The sequence below is a fragment of the Leptonotus elevatus genome, chromosome 11 (genome assembly GCF_054856555.1).
Source record: "Leptonotus elevatus isolate MCC_2025b chromosome 11, RoL_Lele_1.0, whole genome shotgun sequence".
Lineage (NCBI taxonomy): Eukaryota > Metazoa > Chordata > Actinopteri > Syngnathiformes > Syngnathidae > Leptonotus > Leptonotus elevatus.
The window spans coordinates 5,943,917-5,964,647 of record NC_141249.1 but is presented as its reverse complement, the minus strand read 5'-3'; the positions used below and the strand labels follow the sequence as shown (position 1 = coordinate 5,964,647).

The 20,731-nt window shown below is 47.8% G+C and overlaps 1 protein-coding gene and 25 non-coding genes across 27 annotated transcripts in view; 1 reads left to right on the top strand and 25 right to left on the bottom strand.

Moving 5' to 3' along the window:
• Positions 1–20,731, top strand: part of pde4ba (phosphodiesterase 4B, cAMP-specific a) — a 171,418-nt gene that overhangs the window by 77,449 nt on the left and 73,238 nt on the right. The gene's annotated exons all lie outside the window — the stretch shown is intronic.
• On the bottom strand, positions 6,345–6,417 carry trnar-ccu (transfer RNA arginine (anticodon CCU)). Its single transcript has one exon. It is a non-coding gene; the product is annotated as a tRNA-Arg (tRNA).
• Positions 6,692–6,764, bottom strand: trnar-ccu (transfer RNA arginine (anticodon CCU)). Its single transcript has one exon. It is a non-coding gene; the product is annotated as a tRNA-Arg (tRNA).
• On the bottom strand, positions 7,455–7,527 carry trnar-ccu (transfer RNA arginine (anticodon CCU)). Its single transcript has one exon. It is a non-coding gene; the product is annotated as a tRNA-Arg (tRNA).
• On the bottom strand, positions 7,956–8,028 carry trnar-ccu (transfer RNA arginine (anticodon CCU)). The gene has a single exon. It is a non-coding gene; the product is annotated as a tRNA-Arg (tRNA).
• trnar-ccu (transfer RNA arginine (anticodon CCU)) lies at positions 8,303–8,375 on the bottom strand. The gene has a single exon. It is a non-coding gene; the product is annotated as a tRNA-Arg (tRNA).
• trnar-ccu (transfer RNA arginine (anticodon CCU)) lies at positions 8,730–8,802 on the bottom strand. The gene has a single exon. It is a non-coding gene; the product is annotated as a tRNA-Arg (tRNA).
• Positions 9,357–9,429, bottom strand: trnar-ccu (transfer RNA arginine (anticodon CCU)). Its single transcript has one exon. It is a non-coding gene; the product is annotated as a tRNA-Arg (tRNA).
• On the bottom strand, positions 10,495–10,567 carry trnar-ccu (transfer RNA arginine (anticodon CCU)). The gene has a single exon. It is a non-coding gene; the product is annotated as a tRNA-Arg (tRNA).
• trnar-ccu (transfer RNA arginine (anticodon CCU)) lies at positions 10,821–10,893 on the bottom strand. The gene has a single exon. It is a non-coding gene; the product is annotated as a tRNA-Arg (tRNA).
• trnar-ccu (transfer RNA arginine (anticodon CCU)) lies at positions 11,189–11,261 on the bottom strand. Its single transcript has one exon. It is a non-coding gene; the product is annotated as a tRNA-Arg (tRNA).
• Positions 11,553–11,625, bottom strand: trnar-ccu (transfer RNA arginine (anticodon CCU)). Its single transcript has one exon. It is a non-coding gene; the product is annotated as a tRNA-Arg (tRNA).
• trnar-ccu (transfer RNA arginine (anticodon CCU)) lies at positions 12,180–12,252 on the bottom strand. The gene has a single exon. It is a non-coding gene; the product is annotated as a tRNA-Arg (tRNA).
• On the bottom strand, positions 13,683–13,755 carry trnar-ccu (transfer RNA arginine (anticodon CCU)). Its single transcript has one exon. It is a non-coding gene; the product is annotated as a tRNA-Arg (tRNA).
• trnar-ccu (transfer RNA arginine (anticodon CCU)) lies at positions 15,451–15,523 on the bottom strand. Its single transcript has one exon. It is a non-coding gene; the product is annotated as a tRNA-Arg (tRNA).
• On the bottom strand, positions 15,777–15,849 carry trnar-ccu (transfer RNA arginine (anticodon CCU)). The gene has a single exon. It is a non-coding gene; the product is annotated as a tRNA-Arg (tRNA).
• On the bottom strand, positions 16,082–16,154 carry trnar-ucu (transfer RNA arginine (anticodon UCU)). The gene has a single exon. It is a non-coding gene; the product is annotated as a tRNA-Arg (tRNA).
• On the bottom strand, positions 16,467–16,539 carry trnar-ccu (transfer RNA arginine (anticodon CCU)). The gene has a single exon. It is a non-coding gene; the product is annotated as a tRNA-Arg (tRNA).
• trnar-ccu (transfer RNA arginine (anticodon CCU)) lies at positions 16,821–16,894 on the bottom strand. Its single transcript has one exon. It is a non-coding gene; the product is annotated as a tRNA-Arg (tRNA).
• Positions 17,127–17,199, bottom strand: trnar-ccu (transfer RNA arginine (anticodon CCU)). Its single transcript has one exon. It is a non-coding gene; the product is annotated as a tRNA-Arg (tRNA).
• Positions 17,432–17,504, bottom strand: trnar-ucu (transfer RNA arginine (anticodon UCU)). Its single transcript has one exon. It is a non-coding gene; the product is annotated as a tRNA-Arg (tRNA).
• Positions 17,817–17,889, bottom strand: trnar-ccu (transfer RNA arginine (anticodon CCU)). Its single transcript has one exon. It is a non-coding gene; the product is annotated as a tRNA-Arg (tRNA).
• On the bottom strand, positions 18,171–18,244 carry trnar-ccu (transfer RNA arginine (anticodon CCU)). The gene has a single exon. It is a non-coding gene; the product is annotated as a tRNA-Arg (tRNA).
• Positions 18,477–18,549, bottom strand: trnar-ccu (transfer RNA arginine (anticodon CCU)). The gene has a single exon. It is a non-coding gene; the product is annotated as a tRNA-Arg (tRNA).
• Positions 19,445–19,517, bottom strand: trnar-ccu (transfer RNA arginine (anticodon CCU)). Its single transcript has one exon. It is a non-coding gene; the product is annotated as a tRNA-Arg (tRNA).
• On the bottom strand, positions 20,648–20,720 carry trnar-ccu (transfer RNA arginine (anticodon CCU)). The gene has a single exon. It is a non-coding gene; the product is annotated as a tRNA-Arg (tRNA).

The following is a 20,731-nucleotide window of genomic DNA, read 5'->3' as shown; positions in this document are numbered from 1 at the left end:
GTTTTTCTGAGATCTGATGTCATTTGTAAACAGTTTAAGACAGTAAACAGTTTAATTTGTCACAGAATCTGCTTGCTTTGTCAAACAATTCATAGGTGTAAAGGGACAGTAAGCAGTATATGCGTATATATTATCATACAGTCGGGGCCAAATTGTTGAGCACTGTTCCACCTGTATAACTTAAGGAAAAGTGTTTAACCAAACATGCCACAGTAGAACATGCATGTGAGAACAATCTGGTCCTTTTCCTCTGGCCTTGCGGACACAACATCAAGATTTCCCAAAACAATTTCAAATAGGGACTCATCAGACCACAGCACAATTTTCCGTTTTGTGTCAGTTCATCTCAGATGAGCTCGGGCCCAGAAAAGCTGGCGGGATTTCTGGGTTTTGTTGTTATATGGCTTTCGCTTTGCATGGTAGAGTTTTAAATAGTATTTGTAGATGTAGCGTCAAGTTGGGTTAACTGACAATGGTTTTCTGAAGTGTTCAAGAGCCCTCGTGATGTTTTGATTATATTATGGACCGTAGATAATGCAACCTCTAAATTTCTTGCAATTCTACATTGAGAAACAGGGCTGGACTTTTGGCTCACACAGTTGTTCACAAATACATTCATACATCAACTCCATTTAAGCTGTTCACTTGTGGAATATTAGCAGGTGTTTTCTGAGCGTTTCTCAACTTTCCCAGTGTTTTGTTGTCCCTGTCCTATCTGTTTTGGAGCGTGTTGCTGGTATCAAATTCTAAATGAGAGAATATTTAAAAAATAAATAAATGAAACCGTTTGAACATTAAATATCTTATCTTTGTAGTTTACTTGGTTTAATTGGTATTCAAGTTTGTAATACAATTCCCGGTATGTGGACTATTGCCACATGCAGTTAAAAATGCTCTCTTTACATGAATGAATAATTGTGCTGTAAAAATAAGTGTGCTAGAGTCAAAACAAGACATGCTATGTTCTATCTTAATTTGTTGATTCTTTTTGGATTAGTGTTTGGTAGCTTCTGCATGGTTTAAAACATGGACATTGAAGAGATGCATGCCCTCTGGCTATCACCGCATGACGTCAAACAGAATAGTGTGTGAGTGAGCGTATTGTGATGCTGAAAGGAGCAGCACTCCACCAGCAGAGATGAGATAAATAACCCATTTTTAGCGAGAGGAATTAGATGTATTCAGATTGTCTGACGTATTACTTTATGATTACTTCTTCTTTGTCTTTTCTGCATGTTTTTTTTCTGTTGCATTAAGGACCAGGGGCCTCATTTATAAAGCTTGCATACGATCAAAATGAGGCCAAAACTTTGCGTACGAACATTTCTGCGCCAAAGTTGGTATTTATGGAAAACGTGAAACTTTACACGCCGCCACGCCAAGTCTGGACCTACTGTACGCAATCCGCACATTACGCCATGTATGCTGGATGTTGGGTCACATTAAAGTTTGTTTTGCTCCAGACTTGCTCCGATGACACAAGTACGCTGCGGAGCAAAAAGCACACGAATTAACAATCAAACATTTTAAACGCTCGTTTTCTCTCATTGATCACCTGTCTTGAAAAAGCCTCATGCAATAAATTAATAAAACTAATGTGGACAAATACTGCACGCATTACATCATCACGCGCCTACAGTAATTTCACCCGCCTGTCAGCACAAATGTCATTGCAGTGTAAAAGGCTACATAAAACGATTATATTGACACCATACGGATAAAAATGAGCTAGAATACAGTCGGGTACAAGCATCTTTGCTATGGAGCGTGACAAACTTACCAGGTAAGCCGACATCCACGCTTCTTCCTCCAAGCAATCTCGTTTTTGGCCCGGTTGCAATGCACGTAGCTCGCCGTGTTGTACAGCTCCGGGTGTCTGCATACCACGACGATCAAGCTATCCTCCATTGCTATGCTACATGTTCTGCAGCCGCTTCCTGTGTTTTGTCTGTGACGTATTTGGTGACGTAAACTATCTTGACACCGATTGGCTATCGCTGACGCGATGGCGTCAAAAGTTAATTTCAACCAACTCTGGCGAAATGGGCGAAGTAGAGAAATGATGCCTCCACGCCATCGCGCCCCCCGGCTCGAACTCCATTGACTACAATGCAAACGCGCAGCCAGAAACGCCTCCCCGACTGTTGGTCTGAACGTAGCATTAGGGCAGTAACGGCGTTAAATCATCTGCGCACACCGTTGGGACGTGTGGGATATTGCGTTAAGGTGTGCGTATTTGTGTCTACGCATAGTTTTATGAATTTCATTTTTTTTCTGCGTATGTGAAGTTTGGATTTCCTTCGTAAGTACTTTTGTACGCTGACGCTCACGCACAGTTTTATAAATGAGGCCGCAGGTGATCCATTCATCCGTCTAGCTTCTATGTCGCTTGTCCTCATTAAGATTTACGGTGGATTGGAGCCTATCCCACCTCACACAACAGTCAGGGAATCTGTGTCTTGCTCAAGGACACCTCCGCCGTGTGCCTGGTGAATCGGGTATGAACCATAGTGACAAGAGTGGCAGGTGACCCACAATCCCTGTCTTAGGAGGCCAGTGCCTTATCCATTAGGCCATTGGAGCTTGCGAGAAGCGGAAGAGTGAAGTGTTTTTGTGAATTTGAGCTCACAGACTCTGTCAAAGGTGTAAAGGAACAGTAAGTAGTACATGTTAATACATCATCATCGGAGCCTATCCCACCTCACACAGCAGTCAGGGAATCTGTGTCTTGCTCAAGGACACCTGAGCCGTGTGCCGAGGTAATCGGGTAAGAACCAGGGTCACCACAGTGGTAGGTGACGCACTTAAAATCGGGAACACCCCAGATGGGACTTGAACCCACAATCCCTGGAGTACGATACGATATGATACAATATACTTTTATTTTCCCCGTGGGGAACTTTTTCCATATATATATATATATACACATGAGTATGTACAGCACGGCTGCATATATTCCACACACACAACATTGCACCATATATCTATTGTACTGAGTTAATGTCGGTTGTTAAGCAGTTTGATGGATGTCGGCAGGAATGAGTTCTTGTAGTGGTTCAGCCTGGTTCTGGGGGCCCTGAATCTCCTGCCGGAAGGCAGTAGCTGGAACTCATGATGCAGAATGTGAGTCGGGTCAGTAACAATTTTCTGTGCAAGTCCGGTGACGGACCGCTCATAAAGCATCTGTAGGGAAGGATGATTCCTGACCCCCATGATCTTCATGGCAGTCCGCACCAGACCGGCAATCTGTGACCTTGACTGAACAGTCAGGTTGCCGTACCAGGCCGCAATGCCGTATCTGATGATACTTTCCAATGCAGCCCGGTAGAACAACAGCATGATCCTCTGCTCCACTCCATATACCCTAAGTCTGCGTAGGAAATAGAGACGCTGTTGGAGTTTGGAGCAGAGACCTCCAACATGTAGCCTCCAGCTGAGTGTGTTGTCAATGTGGACCCCCAGATACCTGTATGAACCCACCTGGCTGATGTGATTGCCTTTAATGACGACTGGCCTGTGGTCACCAACAGCTTTTGGATCAAATATTACCTCCTCTGTCTTCCCCACATTGAGCACAAGATGATTCTGGTCACACCACTGGACAAATTTCTCTATTTCTGAGAAATAGTCCAGTGGGCTACCGCCGGCCTGCAGCAAGCTGACGATAGCTGTGTCATCAGAGAACTTAATGATAAAGTTCTCTGGGTGTGATGTCACACAATCATTTGTGTACAACGTGAAGAGGACCGGGGAGCTGACGCAGCCTGTGCTTATCAATCTGGGTTCCGAGAGGGAGCTGTTGACCCTGACTTGCTGTGTGCGCTGTGTCAGGAAGGAGTGATACCACCTCGAGATGTACGGGTTCACATTCATCTCCTTCAGTTTACCCAAAAGCAGGTGCGGCTGCATTGTGTTGAACGCTGAGCTAAAGTCAATGAACAACACACGTGCATAAGCTTTAGGGCCGTCTAGGTGTTTGCTGACCAGATGTGTGATGCTGTTGATAGCATCGTCAGTGCCGCGACCCTGCTTGTAGGCAAACTGAAGGGAGTCTAAGTGTGCATCCACCTCCCCCCTGAGCAGAGTCACCATCAGCCTCTCGAAACACTTCATGACAATAGAAGTTAGAGCCACAGGCCTGAAGTCATTATTGACCACAGGACATTGTTTTTTAGGAACCGGGGTGATTACTGATTTTTTCCAGAGACTGGGAATGGAGTGTGAGTCCACAGATCTCTGGAAGATGGGCTGCCATGCCGCTGTGAGCTCTTCTGCACAGGATTTTAGCAGAAAGGCAGATATCCCATCCGGTCCTGAGGCCTTTTTTGTGCAGACAGACCTAAAAGCAGATTGGACATCATGGGGATGAATCACCAGCCTTGATTCCTGCTCATTCACTGAAATGGACCTCATGACCTCCCCACATTCAGAGGAGAAGTCATGGGTTTCGAATCTTAAATAAAAGTCATTCAGCTCCCTTGCCTTCTGGAGGTCATTTAGGGTGCTGAAACCTTTTTGAGCAGGAGTCAAGTTGGTGATCCTCCTCATGGTGTCCCACATTTCCTTGGAGTTGTCAGCAGCAAAGTGTTGTTCTACAGTCTCTTTGTGCTTCCTTTTTGCTTCTTTAAGCATGTGATTAAGTTATTTTTAAACCAGTTTGAGCTGGGCTCTGTCCTGGTTCTTAAATGCCCTGTTTTTGCGGTTAATACAGTCTTTAACCTCCTTAGTAATGTACGGTTTGTTGTTGGGGTAAACAGTTATTTCCTTTGTTAGTATGATATTGTCCACACAGAATTGAATATAGTCAGTTACAGTCACAGCAGCAGTATCCACATCCACCCATTAAAGATATTCCACTCCGTGCATAGGAAACATCCTTTAAGGGTCTCAATGCTGTCTTGAGACCAGATTTTAACAGTCTTCTGGGTGAAGAGGACTCTGTGGTTTGCTCTGTTTGAGAGCTGTTTTGTAGGTTGGGATGAGGTGAATTGTGTTGTGGTCTGAGTTGGGGGGGGGGGGGGGGGGCTCTACTCACATATGCGTTCTTCACGTTCCCAAAGCATTTGTCCAGGACTCTGTCTCCCCTTGTTCCACATTTTACATACTGATGAAAACCCGGGAGAGACAGCTCCAATTTGCAGTGGTTGAGGTCCCCTAAGATGAAAACCGGGGCCTCCGGGCACCATCGCAGTTGTTGTTGAACGCAGTCGGAGATGAAGGCGGCGTTCCCGCTGGGCGGAACGTACACGGCGCAGAGGAAAATGTTTCCAAACTCCCTCGGCAGGTAACCCGGCCTCAGACTCAGGCAGAGAAGCTCCACGTCGGGGGCGTAGGTGGTCTGCCGTACCGCGTAATTCCGACACCAGTTGTCGTTAATGTAAATACAGACGCCCCCACCTCTGCTTTTTCCCGACGCCTCAGTCCTGTCGGCGCGAATGAGTGAGAATCCCTCGATCTCACACAAAGAGTCTGGGATGTCGCTGTGGAGCCATGTCTCCGTGAACACCATGGCGCAGGCGTCCCGGTGCTCGCGGTAAGCTGAGGTGAGGCTTGCTCTTTAAGGACCTCACGTTGCCGAGCAGCAAGGACGGCAGCGCTGGTCTGCATCCTCTCCTCCGGAGTCTTTGGCGTGCTCCACCTCGTTGGCCTCTCCTCCGGCGGCGTTTCCCCGGCCAGTGCCTTATCCATTAGGCCACTAGGGCCTGTGCAAAGAGGAAGAGTAAAGTGGTTTTGTGAATTTGAGCTCACAGAATCTGTCATAGGTGTAAATTAGTAGTACATGTCAATACATTATCATTGCAGCCTATCCCACCTCACACAGCAGTCAGGGAATCGGTGTCTTGCTCAAGGACACCTGAGCCGTGTGCCTAGGTAATAAGGTATGAACCAGGGTCACGCACTTAAAAGCAGAAACACCCCAGATGGGACTTGAAACACCCCAGATGGGACTCGAAACACCCCAGATGGGACTCGAAACACCCCAGATGGGACTTGAAACACCCCAGATGGGACTTGAACCAACAATCCCTGGATTAGGAGGCCAGTGCCTTATCCATTAGGCCACTGGGGCTTGACTGAAGCAGAAGAGTAAAGTGTTTTTGTGAATTTGAGCTCACATAATCTGTCATAGGTGTAAATAAGTAGTACATGTCAATAAATTATCATTGCAGCCTATCCCACCTCACACAGCAGTCAGATAATCGGTGTCTTGCTCAAGGACACCTGAGCCGTGTGCCAAGGTAATCAGGTATGAACCAGGGTCACGCACTTAAAATCAGAAACACCCCAGATATGACTTGAAACACCCCAAATATGACTTGAAACACCCCAGATATGACTTGAAACACCCCAGATGGGACTCGAACCCACAATCCCTGGCTTAGGAGGCCAGTGCCTTATCCATTAGGCCACTGGGGCTTGACTGAAGCAGAAGAGTAAAGTGTTTTTGTGAATTTGAGCTCACATAATCTGTCATAGGTGTAAATAAGTAGTACATGTTAATGCATTATCATTGCAGCCAATCCCACCTCACACAGAAGTCAGGGAATCTGTGTCTTGCTCAAGGACACCTGACCCGTGTGCCTAGGTAATCAGGTATGAACCAGGGTCACGCACTTAAAATCAGAAACACCCCAGATATGACTTGAAACACCCCAGATATGACTTTAAACACCCCAGATATGACTTGAAACACCCCAGACGGGACTCGAACCCACAATCCCTGGCTTAGGAGGCCAGTGCCTTATCCATTAGGCCACTGGGGCTTGACTGAAGCAGAAGAGTAAAGTGTTTTTGTGAATTTGAGATCACATAATCTGTCATAGGTGTAAATAAGTAGTACATGTCAATAAATTATCATTGCAGCCTATCCCACCTCACACAGCAGTCAGATAATCGGTGTCTTGCTCAAGGACACCTGAGCCGTGTGCCAAGGTAATCAGGTATGAACCAGGGTCACGCACTTAAAAGCAGAAACACCACAGATGGGACTTGAAACACCCCAGATGGGACTTGAAACACCCCAGATGGGACTCGAAACACCCCGGATGGGACTCGAAACACCCCAGATGGGACTCAAAACACCCCAGATGGGACTCGAACCAACAATCCCTGTCTTAGGAGGCCAGTGCCTTATCCATTAGGCCACTGGGGCTTGAGAAAAGCAGAAGAGTAAAGTGTTTTTGTGAATTTGAGCTCACAGAATCTGTCATAGGTGTAAAGGAACAGTAAATAGTACATGTTAATGCATTATCATTGCAGCCGATCCCACCTCACACAGCAGTCAGGGAATCTGTGTCTTGCTCAAGGACACTGACCCGTGTGCCTAGGTAATCAGGTATGAACCAGGGTCACGCACTTAAAATCAGAAACACCCCAGATATGACTTGAAACACCCCAGATATGACTTGAAACACCCCAGATGGGACTCGAAACACCCCAGATGGGACTCGAAACACCCCAGATGGGACTTGAACCAACAATCCCTGGCTTAGGAGGCCAGTGCCTTATCCATTAGGCCACTGGGGCATGAGAGAAGCAGAAGAGTAAAGTGTTTTTGTGAATTTTAACTCACAGAATCTGTCATAGGTGTAAAGGAACAGTAAATTGTACATGTTAATGCATTATCATTGCAGCCGATCCCACCTCACACAGCAGTCAGGGAATCTGTGTCTTGCTCAAGGACACCTGACCCGTGTGCCTAGGTAATCAGGTATGAACCAGGGTCACGCACTTAAAATCAGAAACACCCCAGATATGACTTGAAACACCCCAGATATGACTTGAAACACCCCAGATGGGACTCGAAACACCCCAGATGGGACTCGAAACACCCCAGATGGGACTCGAAACACCCCAGAAGGGACTCGAAACATCCCAGAAGGGACTCGAAACACCCCAGATGGGACTCGAAACACCCCAGATGGGACTCGAGACACCCCAGATGGGACTCAAGACACCCCAGATGGGACTCGAACCCACAATCCCTGGCTTAGGAGGCCAGTGCCTTATCCATTAGGCCACTGGGGCTTGACTGAAGCAGAAGAGTAAAGTGTTTTTGTGAATTTGAGCTCACATAATCTGTCATAGGTGTAAATAAGTAGTACATGTTAATGCATTATCATTGCAGCCGATCCCACCTCACACAGAAGTCAGGGAATCTGTGTCTTGCTCAAGGACACCTGACCCGTGTGCCTAGGTAATCAGGTATGAACCAGGGTCACGCACTTAAAATCAGAAACACCCCAGATATGACTTGAAACACCCCAGATGGGACTTGAAACACCCCAGATAGGACTTGAAACACCCCAGATGGGACTCGAACCCACAATCCCTGGCTTAGGAGGCCAGTGCCTTATCCATTAGGCTACTGGGGCTTGAGAGAAGCAGAAGAGTAAAGTGTTTTTGTGAATTTGAGCTCACAGAATCTGTCAAAGGTGTAAATAAGTAGTACATGTCAATACATTATCATTGCAGCCTATCCAACCTCACACAGCAGTCAGGGAATCGTTGTCTTGCTCAATGACACCTGAGCCTTGTGCCTAGTTAATCAGGTATGAACCAAGGGTCACCACAGTGGTATATGACGCACTTAAAAGCAGAAACACCCAAGAATGGACTTGAAACAGCCCAGAATGGACTTGAAACAGCCCAGAATGGACTTGAAACAGCCCAGAATGGACTTGAAACAGCCCAGAATGGACTTGAAACACCCCAGAATGGACTTGAAACACCCCAGATGGGACTCGAACCCACAATCCCTGGCTTAGGAGGCCAGTGCCTTATCCATTAGGCCACTGGGGCTTGTGAGAAGCAGAAGAGTAAAGTGGTTTTGTGAATTTGAACTCACAGAATCTGTCAAAGGTGTAAATAAGTAGTACATGTCAATATATTATCATTGCAGCCTATCCCACCTCACACTGCAGTCAGGGAATCGGTGTCTTGCTCAAGGACACCTGAGCCGTGTGCCGAGGTAATCGGGTATGAACCAGAGTCACCACAGTGGTAGGTGACGCACTTAAAAGCAGAAATATCCCAGATGGGACCCGAACCCACAATCCCTGGCTTAGGAGGCCAGTGCCTTATCCATTAGGCCACTAGGGGCTGTGAAAACAGGAAGAGTAAAGTGGTTTTGTGAATTTGAGCTCCCAGAATCTTTCATAGGTGTAAATAAGTACTACATGTCAATACATTATCATTGAAGCCTATCCCACCTAACACAGCAGTCAGGGTATTTGTGCCTGGGGAATCGGGTATGAACCGCTGTGCCAGGTGATGCACTTAAGAGCAGGAAACACCCCAGATGGGACTCGAAACACCTTAGATGGGACTCGAGACACCCCAGATGGAACTCCAATCACCCCAGATGGGACTCGAACCCACAATCCCTGGCTTAGGAGGCCAGTGCCTTATCCATTAGGCCACTGGGGCTTGACTGAAGCAGAAGAGTAAAGTGTTTTTGTGAATTTGAGCTCACATAATGTCACAGGTGTAAATAAGTAGTACATGTCAATAAATCATCATTGCAGCCTATCCCACCTCACACAGCAGTCAGATAATCGGTGTCTTGCTCAAGGACACCTGAGCTGTGTGCCAAGGTAATCAGGTATGAACCAGGGTCACGCACTTAAAAGCAGAAACACCCCAGATGGGACTCGAAACACCCCAGATGGGACTTTAAACATCCCAGATGGGACTTGAAACACCCCAGATGGGACTCGAAACATCCCAGATGGGACTTGAAACATCCCAGATGGGACTTGAAACACCCCAGATGGGACTCGAAACACCCCAGATGGGACTCGAACCATCAATCCCTGGCTTAGGAGGCCAGTGCCTTATCCATTAGGCCACTGGGGCTTGAGAGAAGCAGAAGAGTAAAGTGTTTTTGTGAATTTAAGCTCACAGAATCTGTCATAGGTGTAAAGTTACAGTAAATAGTACATGTTAATGCATTATCATTGCAGCCGATCCCACCTCACACAGCAGTCAGGGAATCTGTGTCTTGCTCAAGGACACCTGACCTGTGTGCCTAGGTAATCAGGTATGAACCAGGGTCACGCACTTAAAATCAGAAACACCCCAGATATGACTTGAAACACCCCAGATATGACTTGAAACACCCCAGATATGACTTGAACCCACAATCCCTGGCTTAGGAGGCCAGTGCCTTATCCATTAGGCCTCTGGGGCTTGAGAGAAGCAGAAGAGTAAAGCGTTTTTGTGAATTTGAGCTCACAGAATCTATCATTGGTGTAAAGGAACAATAAATGTTAATACATTATCATTGCAGCCTATCCCACCTCACAAAGCAGTTAGGGTATTTGTGCCTTGCTCAAGGACATCTCCGCCGTGTGGCTGGGGAATCAAGTATGAACCGCTGTGCCAGGTGATGCACTTAAGAGCAGGAAACACCCCAGATGGGACTCGAAACACCCCAGATGGGACTCGAAACACCCCAGATGGGACTCGAGACACCCCAGATGGGACTCGAGACACCCCAGATGGGACTCGAACCCACAATCCCTGGCTTAGGAGGCCAGTGCCTTATCCATTAGGCCACTGGGGCTTGACTGAAGCAGAAGAGTAAAGTGTTTTTGTGAATTTGAGCTCACATAATCTGTCATAGGTGTAAATAAGTAGTACATGTTAATGCATTATCATTGCAGCCGATCCCACCTCACACAGAAGTCAGGGAATCTGTGTCTTGCTCAAGGACACCTGACCCGTGTGCCTAGGTAATCAGGTATGAACCAGGGTCACGCACTTAAAATCAGAAACACCCCAGATATGACTTGAAACACCCCAGATATGACTTGAAACACCCCAGACGGGACTCGAACCAACAATCCCTGGCTTAGGAGGCCAGTGCCTTATCCATTAGGCCACTGGGGCTTGACTGAAGCAGAAGAGTAAAGTGTTTTTGTGAATTAGAGCTCACATAATCTGTTTTAGGTGTAAATAAGTAGTACATGTCAATACATTATCATTGCAGCCTATCCCACCTCACACAGCAGTCAGATAATCGGTGTCTTGCTCAAGGACACCTGAGCCGTGTGCCTAGGTAATCAGGTATGAACCAGGGTCACACACTTAAAAGCCGAAACACCCCAGAGGGGACTTGAAACACCCCAGATGGGACTTGAAACACCCCAGATGGGACTTGAAACACCCCAGATTGGACTTGAAACACCCCAGATGGGACTCGAACCCACAATCCCTGGCTTAGGAGGCCAGTGCCTTATCCATTAGGCTACTGGGGCTTGAGAGAAGCAGAAGAGTAAAGTGTTTTTGTGAATTTGAGCTCACAGAATCTGTCAAAGGTGTAAATAAGTAGTACATGTCAATACATTATCATTGCAGCCTATCCAACCTCACACAGCAGTCAGGGAATCGTTGTCTTGCTCAATGACACCTGAGCCTTGTGCCTAGTTAATCAGGTATGAACCAAGGGTCACCACAGTGGTATGTGACGCACTTAAAAGCAGAAACACCCAAGAATGGACTTGAAACAGCCCAGAATGGACTTGAAACACCCCAGAATGGACTTGAAACACCCCAGATGGGACTCGAACCCACAATCCCTGGCTTAGGAGGCCAGTGCCTTATCCATTAGGCCACTGGGGCTTGTGAGAAGCAGAAGAGTAAAGTGGTTTTGTGAATTTGAACTCACAGAATCTGTCAAAGGTGTAAATAAGTAGTACATGTCAATATATTATCATTGCAGCCTATCCCACCTCACACAGCAGTCAGGGAATCGGTGTCTTGCTCAAGGACACCTGAGCCGTGTGCCGAGGTAATCGGGTATGAACCAGAGTCACCACAGTGGTAGGTGACGCACTTAAAAGCAGAAATATCCCAGATGGGACCCGAACCCACAATCCCTGGCTTAGGAGGCCAGTGCCTTATCCATTAGGCCACTAGGGGCTGTGAAAACAGGAAGAGTAAAGTGGTTTTGTGAATTTGAGCTCCCAGAATCTTTCATAGGTGTAAATAAGTACTACATGTCAATACATTATCATTGAAGCCTATCCCACCTAACACAGCAGTCAGGGTATTTGTGCCTGGGGAATCGGGTATGAACCGCTGTGCCAGGTGATGCACTTAAGAGCAGGAAACACCCCAGATGGGACTCGAAACACCTTAGATGGGACTCGAGACACCCCAGATGGAACTCCAATCACCCCAGATGGGACTCGAACCCACAATCCCTGGCTTAGGAGGCCAGTGCCTTATCCATTAGGCCACTGGGGCTTGACTGAAGCAGAAGAATAAAGTGTTTTTGTGAATTTGAGCTCACATAATATGTCACAGGTGTAAATAAGTAGTACATGTCAATAAATCATCATTGCAGCCTATCCCACCTCACACAGCAGTCAGATAATCGGTGTCTTGCTCAAGGACACCTGAGCTGTGTGCCAAGGTAATCAGGTATGAACCAGGGTCACGCACTTAAAAGCAGAAACACCCCAGATGGGACTCGAAACACCCCAGATGGGACTTTAAACATCCCAGAAGGGACTTGAAACACCCCAGATGGGACTCGAAACATCCCAGAAAGGACTTGAAACATTCCAGATGGGACTTGAAACACCCCAGATGGGACTCGAAACACCCCAGATGGGACTCGAACCATCAATCCCTGGCTTAGGAAGCCAGTGCCTTATCCATTAGGCCACTGGGGCTTGAGAGAAGCAGAAGAGTAAAGTGTTTTTGTGAATTTGAGCTCACAGAATCTGTCATAGGTGTAAAGTTACAGTAAATAGTACATGTTAATGCATTATCATTGCAGCCGATCCCACCTCACACAGCAGTCAGGGAATCTGTGTCTTGCTCAAGGACACCTGACCTGTGTGCCTAGGTAATCAGGTATGAACCAGGGTCACGCACTTAAAATCAGAAACACCCCAGATATGACTTGAAACACCCCAGATATGACTTGAAACACCCCAGATATGACTTGAAACACCCCAGATATGACTTGAACCCACAATCCCTGGCTTAGGAGGCCAGTGCCTTATCCATTAGGCCACTGGGGCTTGACTGAAACAGAAGAGTAAAGTGTTTTTGTGAATTTGAGCTCACATAATCTGTCAGGTGTAAATAAGTAGTACATGTCAATAAATTATCATTGCAGCCTATCCCACCTCACACAGCAGTCACATAATCGGTGTCTTGCTTAAGGACACCTGAGCCGTGTGCCAAGGTAATCAGGTATGAACCAGGGTCACGCACTTAAAAGCAGAAACACCCCAGATGGGACTCAAAACACCCCATATGGGACTCAAAACACCCCATATGGGACTCGAAACATCCCAGATGGGACTCGAAACACCCCAGATGGGACTCGAACTAACAATCCCTGGCTTAGGAGGCCAGTGCCTTATCCATTAGGCCACTGGGGCTTGAGAGAAGCAGAAGAGTAAAGTGTTTTTGTGAATTTGAGCTCACAGAATCTGTCAGGTGTAAAGGAACAGTAAATAGTACATGTTAATGCATTATCATTGCAGCCGATCCCACCTCACACAGCAGTCAGGGAATCTGTGTCTTGCTCAAGGACACCTGACCTGTGTGCCTAGGTAATCAGGTACAAACCAGGGTCACGCACTTAAAATCAGAAACACCCCAGATATGACTTGAAACACCCCAGATCTGACTTGAAACAACCCAGATATGACATGAAACACCCCAGATGGGACTCGAACCCACAATCCCTGGCTTAGGAGGCCAGTGCCTTATCCATTAGGCCACTACGGCTTGAGAGAAGCAGAAGAGTAAAGTGTTTTTGTGAATTTCAGCTCACAGAATCTGTCATTGGTGTAAAGAAACAGTAAATGTTAATACATTATCATTGCAGCCTATCCCACCTCACACAGCAGTTAGGGTATTCGTGCTTTGCTCAAGAACATCTCCACCGTGTGGCTGGGGAATCAGGTATGAACCGCTGTGCCAGGTGATGCACTTAAGAGCAGGAAACACCCCAGATGGGACTCGAAACACCCCAGATGGGACTCGAAACACCCCAGATGGGACTCAAACCTACAATCCCTGGCTTAGGAGGCCAGTGCCTTATCCATTAGGCCACTGGGGCTTGACTGAAACAGAAGAGTAAAGTGGTTTTGTGAAGTTGAGCTCACATAATCTGTCATAGGTGTAAATAAGTAGTACATGTCAATACATTATCATTGCAGCCTATCCCACCTCACACAGCAGTCAGATAATCGGTGTCTTGCTCAAGGACACCTGAGCCGTGTGCCTAGGTAATCAGGTATGAACCAGGGTCACACACTTAAAAGCAGAAACACCCCAGAGGGGACTTGAAACACCCCAGATGGGACTTGAAACACCCCAGATGGGCCCTCCGGTGCCCCCATCTCCCCCTTCTGCCCCCGGTGTTCCGTCCTTCCACACGGCGGGGGGTGGGGTGGGCGCGGCTGCCCTCTCCGCTCCGCTGTCCGGCCCCTCTTCGGCGCCGGTGCCTGGGTGCGGGTGGTCCCCGGGGGCTGGGGGTTGGGGGGCTGCCGGTTGGTCGGGGGGGGCGGCTTTGTTGGGGGGGGGGCGGTGGTGGGGGTTGCGGGGTGGGGGGTATCTGGGGGATTGGGGACGTGGGGGCGGCTGGGGCTGGGTTGGGGTGGGTGGCGGGGGTGGATGGGGGGCGGGGGGTCGTGGGGGGTGCGGGGGTTGGGGGCCGGTGGGGTGCCTGGTGGGCCTGCAGTGCCCCGTCCTGCTGCGTTGGGCCGGGGGCGCGGGCCGTGTTGGGGCGGGGGGCGCTACTGCTCCTGGGTTTGCTCTCCGGCCGGTGGCCCTGGCGGGGCCCGGGGGTCGTCCTTCGGCGCTGCCGCGGCCTGGGGGGCCCTGAGGTGTTGCGCTTGCTCTGTTCCGGCGGGGGCTGACGGCTCCCCTCTTTGGTGGAGAATTTCATGCATGCCAGATCCACCACACCAGCATCTACCGAAACTCAGACACAATCTGTTTCCTCCTCAGGTTATTGAATCGGTGGAGGCTGGTGTCTGCGGATCTCACGCGGCTTCGTCTGTCCTTCCTTCCTTTTCTCGGTCTCTCCTTTGGTCTCTTGAGGCCTCCCTGATTTTATGTTTTTTGGATTTGTTGGGGTCTGGATGTTTCTTGGGCTGGGGAGGAGTTCTGGTGGGCGGTGTCTGGTCGGTGCTGGATTTCACCTTCCTTGGTTTTCTTTGGTCCCCTCGGGTCTCCTGGTGTTCGGTTTAGGTGAACGGTATGAGATTTTTTCTAATAGGTTTTCTGGTGAGCTAACAAATACACGCACGCACGCACGCACGCACATACACATACTCACCCACACACACACAAAAAAAAATAAAAAATATATATATATATATAAAAAAAAAATAAAAAAAAAGAGCAATGATGATGACATTTCCGAATGAACAATACTGAGCTCTTTAAAAAAAAGAAGAAAAAAAATAGCAGAAACACCCCAGATGGGACTCGAACCCACAATCCCTGGCTTAGGAGGCCAGTGCCTTATCCATTAGGCCACTGGGGCTTGAGAGAAGCAGAAGAATAAAGTGGTTATGTGAATTTTAACTCACAGAATCTGTCAAAGGTGTAAATAAGTAGTACATGTCAATACATTATCATTGCAGCCTATCCCACCTCACACAGCAGTCAGATAATCAGTGTCTTGCTCAAGGACACCTGAGCCGTGTGCCTAGGTAATCAGGTATGAACCAGGGTCACACACTTAAAAGCAGAAACACCCCAGAGGGGACTTGAAACACCCCAGATGGGACTTGAAACACCCCAGATGGGACTCGAACCCACAATCCCTGGCTTAGGAGGCCAGTGCCTTATCCAATAGGCTACTGGGGCTTGAGAGAAGCAGAAGAGTAAAGTGTTTTTGTGAATTTGAGCTCACAGAATCTGTCAAAGGTGTAAATAAGTAGTACATGTCAATACATTATCATTGCAGCCTATCCAACCTCACACAGCAGTCAGATAATCAGTGTCTTGCTCAAGGACACCTGAGCCGTGTGCCTAGGTAATCAGGTATGAACCAGGGTCACACACTTAAAAGCAGAAACACCCCAGAGGGGACTTGAAACACCCCAGATGGGACTCGAACCCACAATCCCTGGCTTAGAAGGCCAGTGCCTTATCCAATAGGCTACTGGGGCTTGAGAGAAGCAGAAGAGTAAAGTGTTTTTGTGAATTTGAGCTCACAGAATCTGTCAAAGGTGTAAATAAGTAGTACATGTCAATACATTATCATTGCAGCCTATCCAACCTCACACAGCAGTCAGGGAATCGGTGTCTTGCTCAATGACACCTGAGCCTTGTGCCTAGTTAATCAGGTATGAACCAAGGGTCACCACAGTGGTATATGTCGCACTTAAAAGCAGAAACACCCAAGAATGGACTTGAAACCGCCCAGAATGAACTTGAAACAGCCCAGAATGGACTTGAAACAGCTCAGAATGGACTTGAAACACCCCAGATGGGACTCGAACCCACAATCCCTGGCTTAGGAGGCCAGTGCCTTATCCATTAGGACACTGGGGCTTGAGAGAAGCGGAAGAGTAAAGTGTTTTTGTAAATTTGAGCTCACAGAATCTGTCATTGTTATAAAGGAACAGTAAATGTTAATACATTATCATTGCAGCCTATCCCACCTCACACAGCAGTCAGGGTATTTGTGCCTTGCTCAAGGACATCTCCGCCGTGTGGCTGGGGAATCGGGTATGAACCGCTGTGCCAGGTGATGCACTTTAGAGCAGGAAACACCCCAGATGGGACTCGAAACACCCCAGATGGGACTCGAGACAACCCAGATGGGACTCGAATGACCCCAGATGGGACTCGAACCCACAATCCCTGGCTTAGGAGGCCAGTGCCTTATCCATTAGGCCACTGGGGCTTGACTGAAGCAGAAGAGTAAAGTGTTTTTGTGAATTTGAGCTCACATAATATGTCACAGGTGTAAATAAGTAGTACATGTCAATAAATTATCATTGCAGCCTATCCCACCTCACACAGCAGTCAGATAATCGGTGTCTTGCTCAAGGACACCTGAGCCGTGTGCCAAGGTAATCAGGTATGAACCAGGGTCACGCACTTAAAAGCAGAAACACCCCAGATGGGACTTGAAACACCCCAGACGGGACTCGAACCCACAATCACTGGCTTAGGAGGCCAGTGCCTTATCCATTAGGCCACTGGGGCTTGAGAGAAGCAGAAGAGTAAAGTGGTTTTGTGAATTTTAACTCACAGAATCTGTCATAGGTGTAAATAAGTAGTACATGTCAATACATTATCATTGCAGCCTATCCCACCTCACACAGCAGTCAGATAATCAGTGTCTTGCTCAAGGACACCTGAGCCGTGTGCCTAGGTAATCAGGTATGAACCAGGGTCACACACTTAAAAGCAGAAACACCCCAGAGGGGACTTGAAACACCCCAGATGGGACTCGAACCCACAATCCCTGGCTTAGAAGGCCAGTGCCTTATCCAATAGGCTACTGGGGCTTGAGAGAAGCAGAAGAGTAAAGTGTTTTTGTGAATTTGAGCTCACAGAATCTGTCAAAGGTGTAAATAAGTAGTACATGTCAATACATTATCATTGCAGCCTATCCAACCTCACACAGCAGTCAGGGAATCGGTGTCTTGCTCAATGACACCTGAGCCTTGTGCCTAGTTAATCAGGTATGAACCAAGGGTCACCACAGTGGTATATGTCGCACTTAAAAGCAGAAACACCCAAGAATGGACTTGAAACCGCCCAGAATGAACTTGAAACAGCCCAGAATGGACTTGAAACAGCTCAGAATGGACTTGAAACACCCCAGATGGGACTCGAACCCACAATCCCTGGCTTAGGAGGCCAGTGCCTTATCCATTAGGACACTGGGGCTTGAGAGAAGCGGAAGAGTAAAGTGTTTTTGTAAATTTGAGCTCACAGAATCTGTCATTGTTATAAAGGAACAGTAAATGTTAATACATTATCATTGCAGCCTATCCCACCTCACACAGCAGTCAGGGTATTTGTGCCTTGCTCAAGGACATCTCCGCCGTGTGGCTGGGGAATCGGGTATGAACCGCTGTGCCAGGTGATGCACTTTAGAGCAGGAAACACCCCAGATGGGACTCGAAACACCCCAGATGGGACTCGAGACAACCCAGATGGGACTCGAATGACCCCAGATGGGACTCGAACCCACAATCCCTGGCTTAGGAGGCCAGTGCCTTATCCATTAGGCCACTGGGGCTTGACTGAAGCAGAAGAGTAAAGTGTTTTTGTGAATTTGAGCTCACATAATATGTCACAGGTGTAAATAAGTAGTACATGTCAATAAATTATCATTGCAGCCTATCCCACCTCACACAGCAGTCAGATAATCGGTGTCTTGCTCAAGGACACCTGAGCCGTGTGCCAAGGTAATCAGGTATGAACCAGGGTCACGCACTTAAAAGCAGAAACACCCCAGATGGGACTTGAAACACCCCAGACGGGACTCGAACCCACAATCACTGGCTTAGGAGGCCAGTGCCTTATCCATTAGGCCACTGGGGCTTGAGAGAAGCAGAAGAGTAAAGTGGTTTTGTGAATTTTAACTCACAGAATCTGTCATAGGTGTAAATAAGTAGTACATGTCAATACATTATCATTGCAGCCTATCCCACCTCACACAGCAGTCAGATAATCGGTGTCTTGTTCAAGGACACCTGAGCCGTGTGCCTAGGTAATCAGGTATGAACCAGGGTCACACACTTAAAAGCAGAAACACCCCAGAAGGGACTTGAAACACCCCAGATGGGACTCGAAACACCCCAGATGGGACTTTAAACATCCCAGAAGGGACTTGAAACATCCCAGATGGGACTTGAAACACCCCAGATGGGACTCGAAACACCCCAGATGGGACTTGAAACACCCCAGAACGGACTTGAAACACCCCAGAACGGACTTGAAACACCCCAGAATGGACTTGAAACACCCCAGATCGGACTTGAAACACAGCAGTCAGGGAATCTGTGTCTTGCGCAAGGACACCTCCACCGTGTGGCTGGGGAATCGGGTATAAACCACTGTGCCAGGTGATGCATTTCAGAGCAGGAAACAACCCAGATGGGACTCGAAACACCCCATATGGGACCCGAACCCACAATCCCTGGTTTAGGAGGCCAGTGCCTTATCCATTAGGCCACCAGGGCTTGAGAGAAGCAGAAGAGTAAAGTGTTTTTGTGAATTTGAGCTCACAAAATCTGTCATTGGTGTAAAGGAACAGTAAATGTTAATACATTATCATTGCGGCCTATCCCACCTCACACAGCAGTCAGGGTATTTGTGCCTGGGGAATCGGGTATGAACCGCTGTGCCAGGTGATGCACTTAAGAGCAGGAAACACCCCAGATGGGACTCGAAACACCTTAGATGGGACTCGAGACACCCTAGATGGGACTCCAATCACCCCAGATGGGACTCGAACCCACAATCCCTGGCTTAGGAGGCCAGTGCCTTATCCATTAGGCCACTGGGGCTTGACTGAAGCAGAAGAGTAAAGTGTTTTTGTGAATTTGAGCTCACATAATATGTCACAGGTGTAAATAAGTAGTACATGTCAATAAATCATCATTGCAGCCTATCCCACCTCACACAGCAGTCAGATAATCGGTGTCTTGCTCAAGGACACCTGAGCTGTGTGCCAAGGTAATCAGGTATGAACCAGGGTCACGCACTTAAAAGCAGAAACACCCCAGATGGGACTCAAAACACCCCAGATGGGACTCGAAACACCCCAGATGGGACTTTAAACATCCCAGAAGGGACTTTAAACATCCCAGAAGGGACTTGAAACATCCCAGATGGGACTTGAAACACCCCAGACGGGACTCGAAACACCCCAGATGGGACTTGAAACACCCCAGATGGGACTTGAAACATCCCAGATGGGACTTGTAACACCCCAGATGGGACTCGAAACACCCCAGATGGGACTCGAACCAACAATCCCTGGTTTAGGAGGCCAGTGCCTTATCCATTAGGCCACTGGGGCTTGAGAGAAGCAGAAGAGTAAAGTGTTTTTGTGAATTTGAGCTCACAGAATCTGTCATAGGTGTAAAGTTACAGTAAATAGTACATGTTAATGCATTATCATTGCAGCCGATCCCACCTCACACAGCAGTCAGGGAATCTGTGTCTTGCTCAAGGACACCTGACCTGTGTTCCTAGGTAATCAGGTATGAACCAGGGTCACGCACTTAAAATCAGAAACACCCCAGATATGACTTAAAACACCCCAGATATGACTTAAAACACCACAGATATGACTTGAAACACCCCAGATATGACTTGAAACACCCCAGATATGACTTGAACCCACAATCCCTGGCTTAGGAGGCCAGTGCCTTATCCATTAGGCCTCTGGGGCTTGAGAGAAGCAGAAGAGTAAAGTGTTTTTGTGAATTTGAGCTCACAGAATCTATCATTGGTGTAAAGGAACAGTAAATGTTAATACATTATCATTGCAGCCTATCCCACCTCACACAGCAGTTAGGGTATTTGTGCCTTGCTCAAGGACATCTACGCCGTGTTGCTGGGGAATCAGGTATGAACCGCTGTGCCAGGTGATGCACTTAAGAGCAGGAAACACCCCAGATGGGACTCGAAACACCCCAGATGGGACCCGAACCCACAATCCCTGGCTTAGGAGGCCAGTGCCTTATCCATTAGGCCACTGGGGCTTGACTGAAAC